The sequence below is a fragment of the Motacilla alba genome, chromosome 20, assembly GCF_015832195.1.
Source record: "Motacilla alba alba isolate MOTALB_02 chromosome 20, Motacilla_alba_V1.0_pri, whole genome shotgun sequence".
In the NCBI taxonomy this organism is placed as follows: domain Eukaryota; kingdom Metazoa; phylum Chordata; class Aves; order Passeriformes; family Motacillidae; genus Motacilla; species Motacilla alba.
Window position 1 is genome coordinate 13,646,952 of NC_052035.1, and position 19,633 is coordinate 13,666,584.

At 45.1% G+C, this 19,633-nt stretch overlaps 1 protein-coding gene and 1 long non-coding RNA gene across 3 annotated transcripts in view; one reads left to right on the plus strand and one right to left on the minus strand.

Annotated features, from left to right (window-relative positions):
• Positions 1 to 19,633, minus strand: part of TSHZ2 (teashirt zinc finger homeobox 2) — a 210,316-nt gene that overhangs the window by 14,642 nt on the left and 176,041 nt on the right. The gene's annotated exons all lie outside the window — the stretch shown is intronic.
• LOC119710428 lies at positions 1,722 to 19,057 on the plus strand. Its single transcript, XR_005259548.1, has 4 exons — positions 1,722 to 2,091; positions 8,177 to 8,408; positions 9,994 to 10,101; positions 17,537 to 19,057. It is a non-coding gene; the product is annotated as an uncharacterized LOC119710428 (long non-coding RNA).

Sequence of the window (19,633 nt, forward strand, 5' to 3'; positions counted from 1 at the left end):
AATTATGGACCAACCATCTGGCCAAGGGCTGCGTGTTCCAGGCCCAGGTGCACGGGGATGGAGGTCAGGAGGAACTCGTGGGTCACCCAAAGGTACATCCCTCAATGCACTTGAGTGCTTAAAAAGGCTGAATTATCTGCAAGAGTTCACTCAACTGTTGCATAATCCACAATTGCCTCCCTGTGTTCACTGGAGTGTAATTCCCCCTGAGAATAAACTCCACATTTTTTAAACCCTGAAGAGAATTTCTAAATCACCAAACCAGAGGCTGCTGTGGGTGGGTTTTTCCTCAACCCCACCTCTGAGCTATGACACTGACATATCTCAACTCACTGTGAGGCAGCAAAGGCCACTTGACAGTGGGGAGATGTTGATTTGTCTCTGCACTCTGAGTTACTTAAATATCACACAAACCTCGTCCTGGCTACAGCACACCCCTCCAGCAGGGAATTTGTACCTCCTCCCTCTCTGCAGAACACTTTCACAGGAGAATGATGTTCCCTTTCTCCTCGGAACAAAACGGGAGGGGAGAAGTTAAGAGCACACTGGTAGATTTTATTAGGACTAAGAAACAAAGCAAAACAAAAAAGCAAACCCAAAGCTCTTCCCTTTCATCCCTGCCTTGCTATGAAAATGCCTTCATATTTGCAGGCTTGCTGACAATATTTCAGGATGGTACATCACACACCGTCTCGTCTGGAACAGCAGACATTGTCAGTGCTGGGAGACAACCACTCTCTGGTTTGTACTTCACAAAGATTCTCTATAAAGCCTTTCTATAGAGGAAAAAAAAAAGTTTTTTGAAATTCGTGAGTCTCTCAGCCTTTTAGACAAGGATGAGTTCTGGTTAATTTTTTTCTGATGATATCCACGTTTTCTGCAAGGAAAAACAACAGCTACCATTGCCTTAAGACAGACTGAACTAGTTGTAACATGCCTAGATACGAGATTCTTTTTTTTTTCATGTGAAAGAAATTGCAGGACATAAATTCCTTGTTCTTAAGTTTATCCTGTTCAGTTTAACTTGTTGGTCTTCTCTCCCATTTTATCACAGTAGAAGGGGATCATGTTTTGAAACAGAAAATGCTACCATTGGTAGCTGTTTGAGCAATCTGCTGTGGTTAAATCCGTGCTTTTGGATAATAAGATTATTTAAAAAAATATTTTAAATATTTATATTTTTTATTATTTTTTATTTAAATATTTAAAATATTATTTTAAAATGTTGTTTAAATAAAAGCTTTGCCTTTCCAACAAAATATTGCTCATCATTTCAGGTGTCAGTGCCTCTGATGGCTCTGTGCTGTGCCCAGACCATCCAAGCCAAACCTTCTTGGGAAGGCTCCCACTTCCATGCCTGCTGCTGCAGAACAGAGCCACACTCAGGCCCTGCTTTTCCCTAGGGAAATTCACCTTCCTCCATCCACATCTGACTGAGCCCAAATGCTTCCAGGATCGGGGCCTTTAAAGAGACATCCAGAAAAATGTTAGATTTTTAAGACTCTGCCTGTTTGGGTTTCTTTTCGCAGAGAGCATTTGTGGGAAGGAGTGGAGGCTGCTCCTGCAAACCAGTGTGGGATCTGCTGCTTTCTCCTTCCTTTGTGAGGAAGCTCTTAAAACACCAATTCCCACCTTAAAACGCGAACGGGCGCGAGCGGCGCGTAAATCACGGGCTCCGCGGTGCCAGAGCTGCACATGCTCTTCTGCTGCTGATTTGTCTACAAAATATATCACATGCCAGTTACTTGAATTAGGATCATGGGGAGAAGGGAATCATTAGAGAGCAGAAGAAACTCTAACGCATAAAGAAAACTTATCCGTTTGTCTCCTCAGCGCCGCCTGGTTTATTTCCTCTTCAGGCGCTGACAGCACTGATGAGGCAGAGGATGCTGTAATCCTGAGCGATTGCTTTTGGGGGGAGCATCATTAGGGCTGGGAGTGTTTGAGACAGGGGGAGCTCTGCATTTCCAGGCCCTTTTCCTCGGTCACTCGGCGGCGTTGGGCGGTGCTGCGAGGTGGAGGCGCAGCCTGGATCAGGTATTTCCCTCCTGGAGCCGTTTCCTTTGCTCTCAGAGTGCCTTGGAAAGCCAGGTAAATTAGACTTGGAGAAAGGGACACTGCATCTTTGAGTAATGAGGCTGGGAAACAGGGAACACATTTTCCACTAGCTCATGTCTCACTGTATGGCATTCTGATTTCCTGACACTTCATAATAAATCATTGCTTATCACTCACTTGGGAACATAACATGGTTCAAGTTAAGATTCGTTAGTGATTGTAAAGAAGAAACATGGATTGCTCTCTATCAGGGCTTTTGGATCATCTTTCTGTCCACTGCAGGTGTTTTTTTAATCAGAATATTTACAGGAGCCATTGTCTAAGGCATAAATAAAAAGGAGAAGAAAGAGCAGAAAATATGAATAATGAAAATGAATTATTTGTCTTATTTATGTGTTTATGTAAACATTTGGCAATTGCTTTGCACAGCAGCTTGTATTCAGTGTCATGGGCTGCTGCACCTACATAAGTTTGTAAAGGTGGGGTTTTAAATATATATATGTGAGTGTGTGTCTATAAAAATACCCTAAATGCCAATACATCCATTTTCTGGAGAAGAAGGTTCTAGCAAGCACATCCAGAGCCTGTTTGCCTTAGGATGGCTTCCACAGGGAAAAGAGAGGTTGATCCTGGCCCACCCTGGGGCAGCGGGAGTGGAAACCTGGTGACCTCAGAGGCTGGGTGGCTCTAATGGGATGAGACTGGGATGTTCCCTGCAGCCAGGGATCCATCAAATCTGTGGGAAACAGGGATTCACTTCAAAATAAGGGATATCTGAGAGCTGGGACAACCTTGCTACAGCCCCTGTCCCCCCAGTGAGCTCAGGGATGGCAAATCCTGAGCTTGGATGGGTCAGGAACTGAGGAAGGAACAAGTGACAGGACCAGGGGAACGGCCTCAAGCTGTGCCAGAGGAGGTTTGGGTGGGATATTAGGAACAATCTCTTCCCCAAAGGGTTGCTCAGCTCTGGCAGGGGTGGCATCCCCATCCCTGCAGGGATTTGACAGCCATGGGTTTGTGGCACTTGGGGACACGGCGGCCTTGGCAGTGACAGGGAATGGTTGGACCCCAAGCTCTGAGGGGGCTTTTCCAACCAAAATGATTCCAGGATTCCATAATTCAGCTCTGTATCCAGGCAGTTCTCTGCCTTCTCTGACCTTCACTGGATGGAATTTTCTCTGTAGTCACAACTCTTTCCTCAGCAGTTTAGGGAGAGGGCTGAAAAGCTGATGGGTTTACAGATGGTGTCAGTACTGCTTTAGGGGAACAGGGAGTTTTGTATAAAAAAGACCTAAAAACTGAAAAAAATAGGAGCTTACTTAAAGAACTGTAACAAATATGCAGAAATTTTTCACAAAAAAAAAAAAAAATCTATTCCTTCCCTTGTTTTACAAATAGTTCTCCTTTAATTTCTTTCTTTATCTTTTGGGTCTGATTGTGGGAAGTACCTAAAACTTTGGGCTAACCCGAGAGAAATCAGATAAGGGAACTATTTGCTGCAACTATGGCTTTGATTATTCCCCCTTCAGTAATTTGCTTTTTACTACATTAATCAACGATATAATGTGTCATTTCTACTGCTCCCTGGCTGAATAATTTCCAAAACTACAAACAGCTTTCAAGATAGTTGCCAGACAGGCGCAAATTAATACTTTCAGAAATTGTTCCTAGAAATATTCCCATGAACAGAAGCTTTCACACCCTCTATTTGTGTAAAGACTTGGCTGAAAAAAAAAAAAAAAAAGCCAAATGATTATTTTAGGCAAATTCTTGCATATATTTTTTTCTTCTGGTTTTATATATATTTCTATCTAATATTTATAAAATATCTGCAGTGTAGAATAAGCAGCCTTGGGAGACAAGATGGCAATGGAAGTCCATATGGAGTTAACTCTTTGTAGGATTAATTTAGTAGGTACAAAAAGGAGGGATCTGATTGCTTTCACTGAGGCAAATAATCCCCTTGATTTGTGGGACAACCTGAGGAAAATGGCCCACGACCCAGGGATTGTGAATTCAGCTGCCTGATCCAGCTGATCTTCCTCACAAATTCCAACATTTGTGGCTTCTCTGGCCTCTGCCTCTGCTCCCCAGCCTGCTCTCCTAAACTCAGATTTCCTCCTGGTGTTCGTGGTCCCAGGAAGAGCCTGTACAACTTTGCCTTGTGCTCAGAAAACCCCAAACCCTCTACCAGAAATGTGTACGGCACAAAAAATGTGAAATCCCCCTAGTATCGAATTTTTAGGAGAAAAAATATTTCCTTTTGGTAAAGCACAGCATGGGATGTATTTATTATATCTTACTTTCCACCTACTGCCACGAGATGATTAGAGACAAGAATTAAACCCCTCAACTCTTGACCCAGGAAAAAAACCATGGTTTTTCTAATATATCTGAGCCAGGCCCTGAATCTGCTCTCACTTGAAGTGGTGTAGTGAATGGGAATATTCTCCATTTATTTTGGCTTACACTAAACTGGAATTTTTGCCCCATAAGCTTCCTGTAATTTTTAGAAGTGGAATTGCCTTTGTCAGCATTCCTAATATTTCCCCATGGAAATGGTATTAAAAATCAGCACATTTGCCCTACAATCTCACGTTTTATCCTTAAGGAATGAGGGCTTTTGGTAGATTCTTTTTGTTGTTGTTGTTGTTCTCTCTTTCTGCAAGAAAATGGCTTAATAAAAATCTCAACCAGAGGCTGGAAGGAGACGCTCTATCTTCGAAATGTTAATTCTCTCTCCAACCATGCCGGGGTTAAAAACAGATATTGAAACAGGGGAATAAATATTTGACAATGCTGTTAAGGCAACTTTGCTAACGATTTTTGAACAACCTCCAACTGAGGTCTAAATGTCTGCAATATCCATAAACAACTCTATACTGTCCAATTAGGGAGACAAAGACATAGAGTCCTGTCAGGAAGATTTGCATGGCTAAGTGTCTGAGATCACGGAGCCGATGAGGGATCGCTGCCGCTGCCGGGGGATGCGCACAACGGATGACTATCATTAGGATATTACAGAGGCTTACACCTTCCCAATTACTGGCAGGATTCATTAGTTACTGCTGCATTTCCCTAATAGAATCCTCTCTCTTGGCTTATCGCTACCTTCCCTCTGTCTACATAAACCCACAACTCAGCAGTCGATCACCTATGAAAAATTAGACGCCGGAGCTTCCAGTGGCCTATTTAAAATGAAAAGGGAGCTGAAGAAGAAATAAAGAACAAAAAAAAAGCAAAAAAAAAAAAAAAAAAGAAAAAGAAGAAGGGCTGGAATGCAGATATGTGGCATCAGAAGATGGGTTTGGAATTCTCTTGCTATTGAACTGTTTGAGGGGAAAAATAATCAGTGGCAGCTGCAGAGAGCAGCATCGTGGTGGGTTTAAAAGCACAATGAAAGTGTTTTACACAGCCCTACGTACACACACGAACTGGAGGCAGATTGCAAAGTGACAATTACTTAAGGCCTGCTAGGCTGAAGTTTCCCAAGTAAGATTGGTGAGGATTCCAGGGGCTCGGTGCTGCTGCAGTCGGCTCAGCCCCATTAAAGATAATGGTGTGAGCATTTCCATGCTGTCATCGTGTTGCTATCAACAGCATTATCAGTATCAACTGCTTCTACAATTATGCACAATGCACAATTATGCTCTTCCTGCACAAAGACTTAGCAACCACCAAACTCGCTTTCCTTTTAAATACACTGAAAAGAGTGTAGATTTCAATCCTTCATCTGCTCACAGACGAAATAACATTTCCAAATCATCACTGATAGCATTTTTTTCCTCCCATTCTAAGGATGGCCAACTGTTCTCAGCGATTTCTATTACATTTCCTACCTATTATTTCATGTAATGGCATTCCTTAAATTTTAAATTAGCTTTGAAGAATAAAAATAATTGAATTCCTGCTGTTTTGTGTACATAGAGGGTGACAGGAGCTAATGTGATAATTTAAACTGTAAATGAGTCTTCACTTTGTGTTCATTAATTACAGCTAATTACTGAATTACAAACCTTCTTGGTTAGGCACTGTTATGTATTCATGTAGCATGTTGGATTTCCAGCTGGTAGAAAACTGTTTTATAGACTTACAAGCTGACACACCAAGCTAGCGCCGAAACAATTCCGTGGGAGAAATAAAGGGAGGGCGGGGGGCACGGCGCTGCTCCTGCTCTTGGAATCCAGGCAGTGAGGAGAAACAGGGCTGCAAACCTGAGCCAGGTGAGCCAGGATCCCGTGTGGGTAATTAGGAAGTATTTGCTGCATTTGAGAGGCAGAATTGTGAGTTTGAGCTCACATTTGGGGGAAGAGCCTGCTGTGCTCGCTCCTGTTTTACACCAGAGTTAATTCCCAGGTTTAAGCAGAGTTCCTCCTGCTCAGGGCACAGCAGTGAGGCAGAAATGCCCCTGGAAATGGGGCTGGTGCTCCCAGCACTGCTCCTTGGGCTCTGCTCAGGAGCAGCAGGATGGGGATGGCAAAGGGAGCATCCCAGGCAATGTGCATTGTATTCCACCCCTGAGTGCTCATTGTTCCTCACTGAAGGAGCGCCTCCAACGCTGTAGGGCTGTCTGGAGCATTTACTCAACAGTCTCTGCACGGAATGGCTCTGTCCAAACCTCTCCTCTGGATCCCTTTTGTCTGCTGATGGTTTTCATGGGGGCTGAATGCAGGAGCTGAAGTCTGTCTCTCTGCAGTGAGCAGGAGGAGCAGCACGGTGACAGGATCAGCCATGGTGAGGCTGTGGGAGCCACAAGAGAGACAGCTGTGGCAAGTGGCAAAACAAAGAAACCCCAACCTCACCTGCATCTCTGTAAATACACAGACAGGTACAGAGATTTCCCTCTCACTGGCATTTATTTTCCAGTATTTCATGTGTTTTGTTCTCTTTTAACAACACGGGCCAGCAGCCTGTCCAGATCCCTGAGCACTGCTGCAGGTAACCAGCAGAGATTGCAAAAGCTACTGAAGTCAAATCATTACTTGAAAACTGTTTAATTAAATTAATCTGTCACCCACTTGGTCTTCCAGGCTGGGGACTGAGGAGACCAAGAGTTCAGTGTTGGGCCTGTAGGGCAGATCCTTCTCAGAAGGTTTGGCCTGTACTGGAAGAGTTCAGCTGAATAATTATCAAGAGCCAGAAATTAAGAGCCAGATCCTCAGCTGATGTAAAACTGTGTAGCACCATTAATTTCAGGAGAGTTCTGCTGATTCCCAGCAACTGAGGAACAGCTCAATAGGTCTGTAACAATAAAGACTCTGATGAAAAGCTCCCGAAAGCAGCAACACTAATGTGTGACTGCTCACATAAACACCAGTTCAATGACAAGGCTTTTCTGCCTAAGAACTAGTCTGTGTCTTCAGGTTTCATGATAAGTACTAGGCTTTTGTCCTTAAATAATAATTTTCATCTGGAGAATGGCACAGTGACTTGTTCTAACACCAACAGAGATTCAGCAGTAGGCTTCTCAATGGGATTTGTGTCATGTCCTATTCCCTCATCACCTTCCCATGCTGCCTCTTCTCTTTCAGGGTATGAAAAGAGATGGGGGAACCAGGGCAGAAAAGATGTGCAGGCAGAAATTCCTTTTATTCTGTGGGTAGTAACTCTCTGCTATCATATAAAGATAATGACTTTCATTAATCTTCTGTAGGTCTTTAATCAAAGGGTTTTTTCACTCCACGCAGAGACACTACTTAAATGCTGCTAAATGTTAAGTAAAAATGAGAATTCTTGCTATCAGATACACAAAAATGGTGTGAGAGATAGCACAGAGCCCACAGAGGCTCGACTCTAGAGGTGGGTCTGCTGTTCAGGAAGTCACCAGCCACCATTTCCAGGCAGTCTTTGACCCAACTTGTTTTCATGTCTCACTCCTTTTCAATCTCACATCTCTGGCATGCAAATCTGCACTGAAACGGAGCCTTCCAAATGTGCCAGAGGGAAGCAGGGGCCTCACACCTACTGGCAGATCAGGGCACCTAACGCCCTTTGGCTTTTTTCCCCTCTTTTTTAACAGAAAGGCTGATTACTCCATTAGCTGAACAACTTGGAAGAAATGACAAGGAACTAACAAGAGGGTAACACTGTATTTTCTATTTGTTTTCCTCCCTTGCAGTGGTGCTAATTAGAGGAGTTCTTGATACAGAGCTCTGGGAATGCTGATGAGAAGCACACAAAAGGCTGGAGTGCCTCTTCTGCAGAGCGCTGGATGCTCAAACGCAGCACCCTCTGGACTGTCACTGCCCTGCTCCCCCACACTGCCTCATCTTTGGGACATCATGGCATTGATTTTAGAGGTGGGACAGACCAGCCTTTCTGATTCAGCCAGCCTGAATCCTCACCTAGGGGTGAGTAATTTCACCTTACCTCACAGCTTATCATAACAAAATACGTTTTCAAGCAGAAATGCCAAACCTGCATGGCAGTGGTGGGAAGGGAGGTGGGGATGTGTCTCCAGAGGGGACCTGGGCTCTGTGCTGCTCACAGGGCAGGGCTGCACTCGCTGGGAGTCATTACTCACCATCCTTCCTGCAGAAGCTCCCTCCCTGCTGCTTTTGCAGCTCCGTGGGCAGGCCAGCCTCAGCGCTCGGGAGAAAGGGAGACGCTGCCCCAACTTCCCAAATGCCGCCAACAACAGCTTCTCCTTCAAAGCTTTCCACCCCCTCCTGGACTCGGGAAGGGGTCGTGGGGATGGAGGCTGGGAGGGTAGGACAGCACCTCTTTCCCATTCACCAAGGTTTGATTCCCTTTATGAGCACGATCCGCCAATCCGTAATCAAGGGTTAATTTCACAGCTCACTGCTTCATCTAGCATAATATCCATTCAGACTAATTAAATCTGTCTAATAATGTGAGTGTCTTTGTCTTTGTTCTTTCCATTCTTTGTTTTACACCCTTCACATCTCATCTCCAGAACTACACGCCATCACACTCTGCTTGACAAGCAGAATCCATCCCTAAAATTAAAACATTCCTGACCTATCTGCGATGACAAGGCAAGCAAGCTTCACAGCGCTGCGGCCCATGAAGGGAGCTGACACATTTGTTTTTAATTTCAAAAGAGTAGAAAGTGAAGATCTGACCCTGTCAATCAGGCCCTGTGACAAGTTTAATCATTGCTGCCCCACAAAAATCACGGCTAAATAGGAATGCAAATAATGTATCACAGGGCTCTTATAAATGCTAATCAAGGAGAAGTAATCAACTGACAATTTCACTGATCTCCTTTCTGAAGAAGTCAGTCAACGCACTGTCTCTGGACCACAAAGAGAAGAAAAGACAAAAGGCATAGATGCAGTTTCCCAAAAAAACCTATCCTTTTTCAGGGCTTTCTTTTTCTTTTTTATAGAGAAAAACAGAGAATTCACTCTTTTTGATCCTCCACCGAACTTTAAAGCAAAGCTGTTTCTCAGGAACTTGAACAGTTATATGTCAAGTGTACTTTATTAACAGTACCCTCCCAACCCAGAGACAGCACTTGGAAACTTCTGCTAAAATAAAAATCTTCATTTGTCTTTGTCATTCATCCATCTTCAAAATTCTTCTCCATCTTAACAACTTCTGTCCTCTACGGGCAATATATTTAGTGATATATGAAGTTTTACAAGTGGAAAGCTAATAGTTGAGCTCACATTTTTTTTCTAGCAGCTCCCCTCCTCCCAGACTGAAAAAAGAAATATCATGCTTGGGATTTATTTCAGTGCCGAGGCTTTCTTCAGCAGCAGGATTTTCAAACTGACTCTCCTTTTATGACCTTTTAAATGTGGTAAAGAAGAGACAGCTCAGGTATCGTTCCAGCCTTTCACTCACAAATTCTGCACGGCAAGAAACTGTGACTTCACCTAGGTGTGGAACAGAGAGGGGCCCAGGACAGGCAGATGCACAAGCCCTGTAATTCAATTTACTGTTCTCCTCTCACTGGTTTCCTGACAGGGCCCATCACACCTGAGAGTCACTGACTGGCACGGAGCAAAAGGAGATGCTTTGGCCAAGGACGCTCAAGGCAGGGAGATGTAAGCAGCACAAAGATTACTCCAAGAGGTACAGTTCAAAGAATCTGCTTGTTTGAAGTTTGGTTGGGTTTTTTTTTTTTTTGTTGTTATTAAACAACATGGAGCCAGTAGATGAAATAAGCTGAGATCAGCTTCAGTGATGGAGTCTTGGGCTACCAGCAGGGTTTGGAAACAGAGATCTTCCACTGCAGCACAACCTGGTGCTGGCCAGCCCATGGCAGCTACCCACAGCAGGGAAAAGCAGCAAGAGCAGCTTTAGCAGAGTCAAACCTTTGTCCTGGGCTGTGTTTTGTGTTTGCAGGGCTGAGTGACACAGCTCGGAAGGGCTGAGAGCAGCTGCTATATGGCATGGGCAAGGTGCCACCAAACCCCTTCCAGAGTGCACTCTCAATCCCCCAGATTTACACACGAGCAAATTAAAATGGGAACAATCTTTGGCCAAACCCAAGTTTCCAACTCGTGGAAGCACTGGGGCAGCAGCAGAAGCTTTGGTACCTCTTCAGTGAGAAGTGAGAGCTGGAGCTTTGTCACACAGCGCTTGCTGCCAGACAGGGATGTTCCAGCAGCAAACTCTCCATGCAGGATGAGTGTGGAGGGTGGGAGTAGCAAACAGAAAGAGGAATTGAAAAGCACTTTGCAGTTGTCATGTCACTTAGCAACAACCTTTCCTAGTGCACATCACCACGGGTGCAGCAGAGAGCCTGACAAAGCACAGGCTGGGCGAGTGTGGGAGGGCCAGGGGAGCTCCAGCAGCACCTGATCACACTCAGCTGTCATTCAGCACAGGAGACACGGCCACATCCCTGTCCCCAGGCTTGGCCTCCTCCTGAAGAAACCCCTGAATAAACCCCTGCACCAGCCAGCACTGATCCTGTGGTGCTAATGCAGAGTAAAACACCAGGAGGAGGAAACCAAAGCTCAGCTCCTTGTTTCCCAAGTGAACTCCACTCACGGGGTCACTCTTCTGTCTGCACTTTCACTCCCAGATAAACTTCTTTTTTATTTTCTTAATCACTTCAATTTTCCGACTTCTTCCCTGTGGGATTCTCACTCTCCTCTCTCTTTACATGCTGGATTTTTGTAAAAAGGTCCAGACTTGCAAATCCTCAACTCCTAACACTTTTTCCACCAGTTAATGCTATGGATCCTCTCAGCTATTTCTATCAAGTGGAGAATGTGCCTGGGCCCTGATAAACAGAGGAGCAGGTCCCTTCCTGCAAGGCGAAGTGGCTGAAATTAAAAACTCTGGCACAAAAAGAGAGACCTGTGCAGGCCACTTGGCAACTTCTAGGGAGGATGAAAAGTCAGGCACCTCTCTGCTTTAATTATATCACTTTCCCTCATTTATTTAGCTCCAAAGAGTTAGGATTTAATCATTAGCTGTCCCCATACTAGTAGGGACCAGCTGAAGGGCTGATTGTGGAGACAGCACAAGGAAAGCAGTGATTCAGGAGTTCTTGAGCTTCTCTTCTAGTGCTCAGGAGGAAATGAAGTGGCAGGGGCAGACCTGAGGCTCTGCTATTTGTATGGTGGCCCTCTGAATATAAAGCTCTACAAAAGGTATGAGATATTACATAAATAGAGCAATAGTATGTGCCAAATTAATGACATGCATTATCCAGCAGCCATGCAGTGATGCTTATGGTACAGTCCTAAATCATCCAAATGGGGAGAAAAAGAAAAATCAGAATCCATCTCTCTGTGGCTGAGCTCCTCTCCTCATAATTCCCAAAAGTGACTTTTGCACACAGAATTGTTTGAGATGGGTGATGGAAAGCCGGGCATTGCCAAGTGACCCGAGCACAACACTCCCATCAGGGCTCTGCTCCTGCTCTGCTCTCAAAGCCAGGGCAGCACAACGCCAGCGTGCCTTGTTTTGGGCTGAGAGCACAGCCTGAGTGTCAGCACCCTGTTAGCCACAGCCACTCACCTTCCCTTCAGCCAGGCATCCAGCACTTGGGAATGTCTGAGAGTATCTGTGAAGGCAAACGTGCCCACACCAGGCTGCTCACCGAGCTTGCTTTGGTCCTGCCTAGACACACACACACTCCAAATCCACTGAGGCCTTGCCAAACAGACAAGAGATTCGTATTTTTTACAGCTGAGTTCTGTTTTTGCAGCTGCCAAGTAGCAAAGAAAAGCAGCCCTGGTGATCTGGCCAGAGGATGTGTCCAGTGATTGCAAGAGGCTTCCCTGGAGGGGACAACCACCACCTGCTGCCACCCCAGCGAGCCTCTGCTGCCAGGAGCCAGCTGTTAATAAAGTTCTGGCTGCTCACTGTGCTCAGCCAAAAACCCAAGGAAATGTTGCCAAGGTGAACGAGCTTTGGCGCTGTAAGGATCTCGATTCCCTCAGGGCTCAGCCCCTGCTGAGGCTGCACAAGGTGAGCTCTGCTGGGGCTGGCCCTGCAGGTCAGGCTGACCCTGTGCCTGCCCTCTGTCGCCTCACCCACCATCCAAATCAGCCAAGGCAAACGAGCAGCAGCCAGCTTGGAGAGATCTCTGCCCAGAGTCGATGCTGCTGCGAGGAAGGGTCAGCTCTGCCCTGGGGGGAGCAGCTCCCGTGGCTGCCAAGGGCTGGGCTTTGGGACTCCTGGACCCAAAAGATGATCACAGACGGAAGGGTCTTGCTGTTTTGTTGTCTTGCAGGGACCCTGCACAGATTATTTATGCCTGAAAACCTTCTGGACACAGACGTGACAATGAGCACAGAACCCAAAACCTCCCCTGAGCGGGGCAGCGTGGACTGGCACAACTCATGGCAGGGCAGACTGGCATTGCCTGTTAAATTGAGACTTTCCTGCCTGACCTGAAAGAGGAAATTCTGCAGTAAAAATCCAAGTGTAGAGAGCAGCAGAAGCTACAAACTCAAGCAAATGAATGCTATTATCTTACATGGAGAATACATTAATATAGATGACCGTTACATAACACACATTAACATAGAGTAATAATATATTTACTCAATATAGGCATGTTTTGACACAGTGCAAGCTGTGTGCAGTTGCTTAGAGAATTGGGGATTGTATATTTTTACCAATATACTGAAAAACTTAATTTCAAAAAAAAAAAAAAAAGAAAAAGAAAAAAAAAGGAAAGGAAAGAAAATAAATAATAATAAAAAAGAGATGGTCTTGGGGGTACTTGGTGCAATTCTGACAACTCGAAGTAAAATTCAGAGGAGCTTTGGCTCCTATGCCTGGAATAATTGAGCTATCAAATGTGTGTCTGTCAGATGTCAGTCATGTAACTGCACCTCAGCTGCACGTGATGGATTGCACCACGAGGCAAAGGCTATCAGCTCGAATCTGTGTGTGCTTCAGCTGGGAAATCCATGCTGGAGCAGGGATGGATCCTGCAAAGTGCTCCAAGGGCCAGGCCCTGCTCCTGGTCACTAAAGCACAGCTGTTCTTCTGTGTCATTTAGGGACTTGAGCTCCTTAGCTGTGATCTTTTTGTTCCAAATCAAAAGGAAGAACAAAACAATCACAGAAAAATTAAGACTCTCCTGTATTGTCCTATGGGAAACTCATTTGTTGTGCAAATCTGCTGCTAGAACAAAAGTTTGGTTGTAGCCATATGAGAATTAAAGTGAAAGTTAAATGGAAGAATGTTATGTGATTAAAGGAACAAAAAACAAGCAACAAAACCAAACAAAAAAAAAAAGGAAAAAAAAAGAAAAAAAAAAGCGAGGGAAAAAGAGGCAGAAAAAACCACAAAATCAGTGGAAAAATACCTTCTGCATTTCATAAATCCAGCCATGTTCACCATGGCTTTCCTATCACACCAAACTTTACATTGCAAATTTCTCTTCAAACCTGGAGTGCCTCTCCACAAGAAGCTGCCTGGTGCCAGGCTCTGCACTGCACAGCGCAGCCAGGACTGCAAGGATCCTGCTTTTCCAGAAATGCCAGGATTCTCCTGAAATGCCAGCCTAAGTGACCAGGCTGGTCGCTGCAGTTTTAAACCTTGCACAGCCCAGAATATTGGTGTGCCTTGAACAAATGCTTCTTTACCAAAACAACACACCAAAAGCAGTCTTGGCCTTTTTTCCCTTTTACTTCAAGCTGATCAGAAAGTTGGTTCTGTAGTTGATTAAGTTCTGCAGAAACTGGGCTTGTGATGAATCATTAAACAAAGACATTTTTTGTACAGCAATAAAGTCTCAAATGATTAATTAAGGGCACAATGCCAAAACAAGTGTCTTTGTTTAAAACGCAGTGGACAAGACAGGCTTGGGAAAGTTGATGTCTTAAGTAGACGCCACAACATGTTTTTAATTATGTTCAGGAAGAAGAACAAGAATGGGAATTGCCAACTGTTTGGAAAGATAATTTTTTTTTTTAGAAGAAAGATTAGAATAAAAAATAACAAACAGAGCATTATTGATTTAACACAAATGCCATTTGTTGGGCCTTTTGTAATTTCCTTATTAGTGTCATCATTCTGGAGTTCATATGCTCCCTTCTGTTATAGCATTTGGCACACATTCAGCTCCCAGCAATATGATACAGTAAACATTCAGTGACTGCTCATATTAAAATGTTTTATTTGTTGTAAGAGTACCAGTGATCAGGCAGTGCAGGTCCTGAACCAGCCGGGCTCTGTGGGGCTGTGAGTGCTGCTGGAGCCCCCCAGCACCTGCAGCAGCTCCTCCCTGCCTGCCAGGGCAAGGCACTGCTCAGGGACACAGCTCCAGCCAGGGCCTGCTCACATCTCCCTCCTCCCTGGGTCACTTTTTATCTTTCCATGATTCACCCCTGATCGGGCACTTCTCAAGCATCGTTTTCAGTCTCGATTTTATAGGACTTTGCAAGTTTGATTCTAAGGGTTATTTCAAACCTATTTTAACAATCACAGAAGTCATCAGTCCTGCATTTTTAGGTATGGAAGACTATTTTGGATGCTTCAGTAGAGAGGAATCACACCATCATTTAGGATGAAAAATGATTTCCATCCTAAATCCCAGCCCATCGAGTCTGACCCGTTCCCCATCCCCACCCTGTCCCCAGCCCAGAGCCCTGAGTGCCTCCTCCAGGGACACCTCCAGGGATGGGCACTCCAACCCTCCCTGGACAGCTCCTTCCAAAGCCTGGCCACCCTTTCCATGGAGAAATTCCTCCTGATGTCCAACCTGACCCTCCCTGGCACAGCTTGAGGCTGTTCCCTCTCATCCTATTCCCTGGAAGAGGACAAACTCTACTTTTCTACAAGTCCAGGAGAAAGAAGTAATTAAAAACATAATCTGACCCTTCCCACACCTCTGGGGCGGGTGTGGGATCTCCTCAGCCCCCTCATTTGTCCTGCCAGAGATGGCACACTGCAGGCATGGAACCAGGCTGCAATTCCACAGCCTGCTCCTCAGCCTTGCTAGGACCAGATTTACATATTAACACCTCCCATTAACACTTCCCAGCCTTAATGAGACAGAGCCATGAGCATCTTCAACCTGAGAAAAGAGGAGAGCAGACGTCTCAATTTTCATTTCAGTCCTCCTGCTTATGTGGGGAGATCCAGAAGAAAAATTAATGGATAATTCTTTCTGGTGAACACTTTTTTTTTTTTTTTACCCTACATGTAAAGCCAAAATAGGAGTTAAATAGCATTAGAAAAAGGTTTCTCTCGTGACCTTGGAAAATGGGACTAAGCTAATCTTGGGACAGCCCTTGCCATACACAAGCAAACATGGGACACCAAACTTTGGTCCCTGTTGTTTGTGGAAAGAGACAAAAAGGTCTCAGCCAGGAATCCTCAGCAGTTTTTCCAATGCAGTTTATCCTGGGATGGGAAAGCACCAGTGACAGCAAACCTGAGGAAATCGGGGATGAATCCCACAGGAGAACAGGGATCATTTAAAGCCATGGGAACATGGAGCAAGGATCCTGCTGGCTGCTGCACCCCCACTGCTCCTGCCAAAGGTGCTCCAGATCTCATAACGTATCTTCCTGAAAGCCAAGTATTCTTTCCAGCAGGTTTTTTCCATGAGTTCATATGTTTAGCCATCAAACACCTCTTTTAAGTTGAGGGATATTTGTTAAATCTCCCCACACCAGCTCTCAAGGTCAGAAAAGAGAGCTGAGACAGGATTGGAGCAGCTGGAGGCCTTTCAGGGTGACCCTGGCTGGACAATGGGCTCACCAGCAGGAAATTGTCCAGGAGCTATTCCTGTGCCTCTGAGCAAGTCCTGTGCACTGCTTTGTGCGGCTCTTACAAGCAGGAAGATTTCCAGGCTGCTCTTTCTCGAGTCACTTAACACCCTGGTTTACCGTGGCCTCATGTGAACCCCTACAATGGAACCACAACAAACCCTGCTCCTCGCTCTGTTCATTACGGAGAATTTGCCTTTTCAAACGGAATTCTGAGAGTCAGCAAGCAGCAGGTTGGGAGGCTCAGTCATCTGAAGGTATTTACAGTGGTTGCTTCCTTTGAAGGCAAAAATGTCCCATCAGAGACAAAAATAGCTGAGGGGACCTGTGGCTCGCAGAAAGGTGTTTTCCCCTCTTGGGAACAGAATCATTAACTTTAAATAAGTCGTCCTTAATCTCCTGAGCTGTGCAAACAAACAAACAGACAGAAAAAACCAACGGAATGTTTTCCCTCTGCCTTTCAAAAGCACAAACAAAGGCTCGTTTGCCAGATGGACGCTTTCAGAGCTCGCAGAGGGTTGGGAAGGCTGATCACTCAGCAGTGTTTCCTGACGGGCTACGGGGGAGTTTGCTCAGAAGCTTGGTGGTGCTTTAAGATATTCCAAGATGCACGAGCACAGCGTCTGCCTTCCAGCCCTCTTGGAGTGGGGGTTTACAGCTTTGGCAATGAACTGCACGATTCTGTTCGGGGTGCTGCAGTGCCCAGGCGTGTGAGTGGGAAGGCAAAAGTCCATAAAAAAAGACAAAAAAGACCAAAATTCCTCACACTTGTTCTGCTGTAGAACATATAAGCGAGATCACAGAATCACACAATCATTGAGGTTGGAAAAGACCTCCAGGATCATCCAGCCCAAGCTGTTCCTGATCCCCACCCTGTCCCCAGCCCAGAGCACTGAGTGCCACCTCCAGGAATTCCTTGGACACCTCCAGAATGGGCACTCCAAACCTCCCTGGGCAGTTCCAGTTCCTGCCCACCCTTTCCATGGGGAAACTCCTGCTGGTGCCCACCCTGAGCCCTGAGGCCATTCCCTCTCCTCCTGTCCCTGTTCCCTGGGAGCAGAGCCCGACTCCCACCTTGCTACAACCTCTCCTGTATTTTAAATCCAAAATCCCATTTTATTACAACCCCTTTGGATTTGTTTGCATGAAGTATGGTCAAGACCCCACCACGCTGGCCAGGAACGCTGAGCTGGGTTACTGTCCGTGCAGGGGTGCCCTACCAACACAGAGAACTTTTAATAACACTTCTGCACGGCTGCGTGGCAGCCCTGGGTTCTCACCTAACAATGCAGATGCAAATTGGCATTCATAATTTACAGGAGTCCTTTTTGTGCACCCCAGCAACACGAGCCGGATGCAGAAGGAAAACGGAAGACTTTCTCCGGATACAGAGAGGATCAAGCAGAATCTCATTAAGGACCACTTCAAAGATCAGTTCTTCATTTCCATACAAACAAGTTTAAATTATCTTGTGCGAATCTGCTGTTAGCTGTTGCACTGTTCCATTATGCATGATTCTTGACTGCTTGTATCGTGCAAATCTGCACAGGGCTCCATTAGTGATTTTCAGTGTTATGCTAAAGCTTGCAAGTGGTCATGTTATTAGGTTAAAGTACTATATTTTGCATATTTATTCTGCCTTACCACATTTATTACTTCTGATACTGCCCAAGCAGAATTTTGCATGCATTTGACCACCTGCTTTGCATGGCTTGTGACTGCCACCACAGCCAGGGACAGCTTGAGTAAGGACAGGTTCCTTGCTCCCTCTTCCACTGTGGTTTTGATCCACTTCTGGAAAAAAACACAATTCCTGCAGAGAGGCACCGTGGATCTATCAGCCTGCATCTACAAATTAATCCTTTTAAATAACTCAAAAGAAACTACGTGACAAATTTCATTACGGCATAAATTACTGCTTTTATTACAAAGGATTTGTTTATACATTTTGGTAATTTAAAGAAGCTTTACCTGGGATTTTTCATCTATAAAAATAAAAGTGCTATCATTTGGTTTGTAGGTCTTTATATTTGTCTTACTTCTGGGAAGCACCATATTATTAACTTTCATGGAATACATTCCATTCTCAAATTACTGAAATCATCTCGCTCGCTTTGGGGATATTTGTATTAGGAAAGAGACTTGTTACAAAAATCAGGAGCAGAGCTGGTGTGTTACAAAGACAAATATATCATTCATTATCCTCATGAAAATAATTCACCTGTTACATATTGGTTATTTTGCAAATCTTTGAGACACAGATGAGTGCTCCGGGGATGCAGAGGGAGAACAAGGGCAGCAGAACCCAGAGGTGCCAAAAGCCTTCCTAGCAAGACTTGGACAGGTCTTTTGGGTTGGCTTTTTTCTTTTTTCCTTTTTAATTGCAGGAGAATATATAAAAGACAACAACAGAATTTCCTTCTGCTTCCCAGACTGGGCATTCCTTTAAACAATAACGTTGGATTGACCATTCAGCTGCACCTGAGTGTGCCAGCATCTGGTGAGACCACGACTGAGAGGAAGTGTTCATCTTTTCCAGCAAATCCTGCGGCGTGCAGTTACGTGAAACACTCTGGGAGCTTCCCCAGCAATCCCCAAGGGTCAGTCCCACCCTGCTGTGCTGAGCCGGGCAGAGGGCTGGGAAGTTTGGAATGCTATGGCCACTTTTGGGCTCCTCAACACAAGAGAGACCTGGAGCTCCTGGAGCAGGTCCAGTGACAAAGACGCTGAAGGGCTGGAGCATCTCCCTGCCCAGGAAAGGCTGAGGGAGCTGGGGCTCTTCAGCCTCCAGAGGAGCCACCCGGGCACCATCCTCATCCAGGTGGGTACAGGTGATGCAGGACGGCACCAAAATATCAGGAATAATATCCAGTGTCTGAGCAGACACTTCTGAAAGGATTATTATGCTGAGATGCAGCTGAACCAAAACACTTTTTCCAAAGAGTTTTGAAGATGCCAAGTGATTGGCATCTGAAACTAAATCAAGAGCCATGGTTTGAAAGAAATCCCTATTTGTTTTTTCTTCAAGAGGGGCCAAATGAAATCGCTGAATATCAGCCTACCAATCCATCTCCTGCCTGTGTTTGGGGCTATTCAAATCTAAATCCAAAATTTTAGGCTTCATCTGATGTCTGATAATAGATTGTCAGCTCTGATGCTTTATCCTCATAAATTGCAGGCTGACACACATTCTTTCTCAGGTAGTTCATTCATCTTACAGCATCTTGTGCTTCTAATTTGTCATTTTTCTTCCTGCATCCCCACTGACCACAAATTACAGATGGTGTCTCATCATGGGGCTCCATAACAACAAAAAAAGCCTCAAAATAGTCAGGATCTGACCCTGCGTGATGCCGAATGCCTCGAGTTTTCATGGATGCACATGGGAGCTGAGACCACCCAACATCTCACAGGCA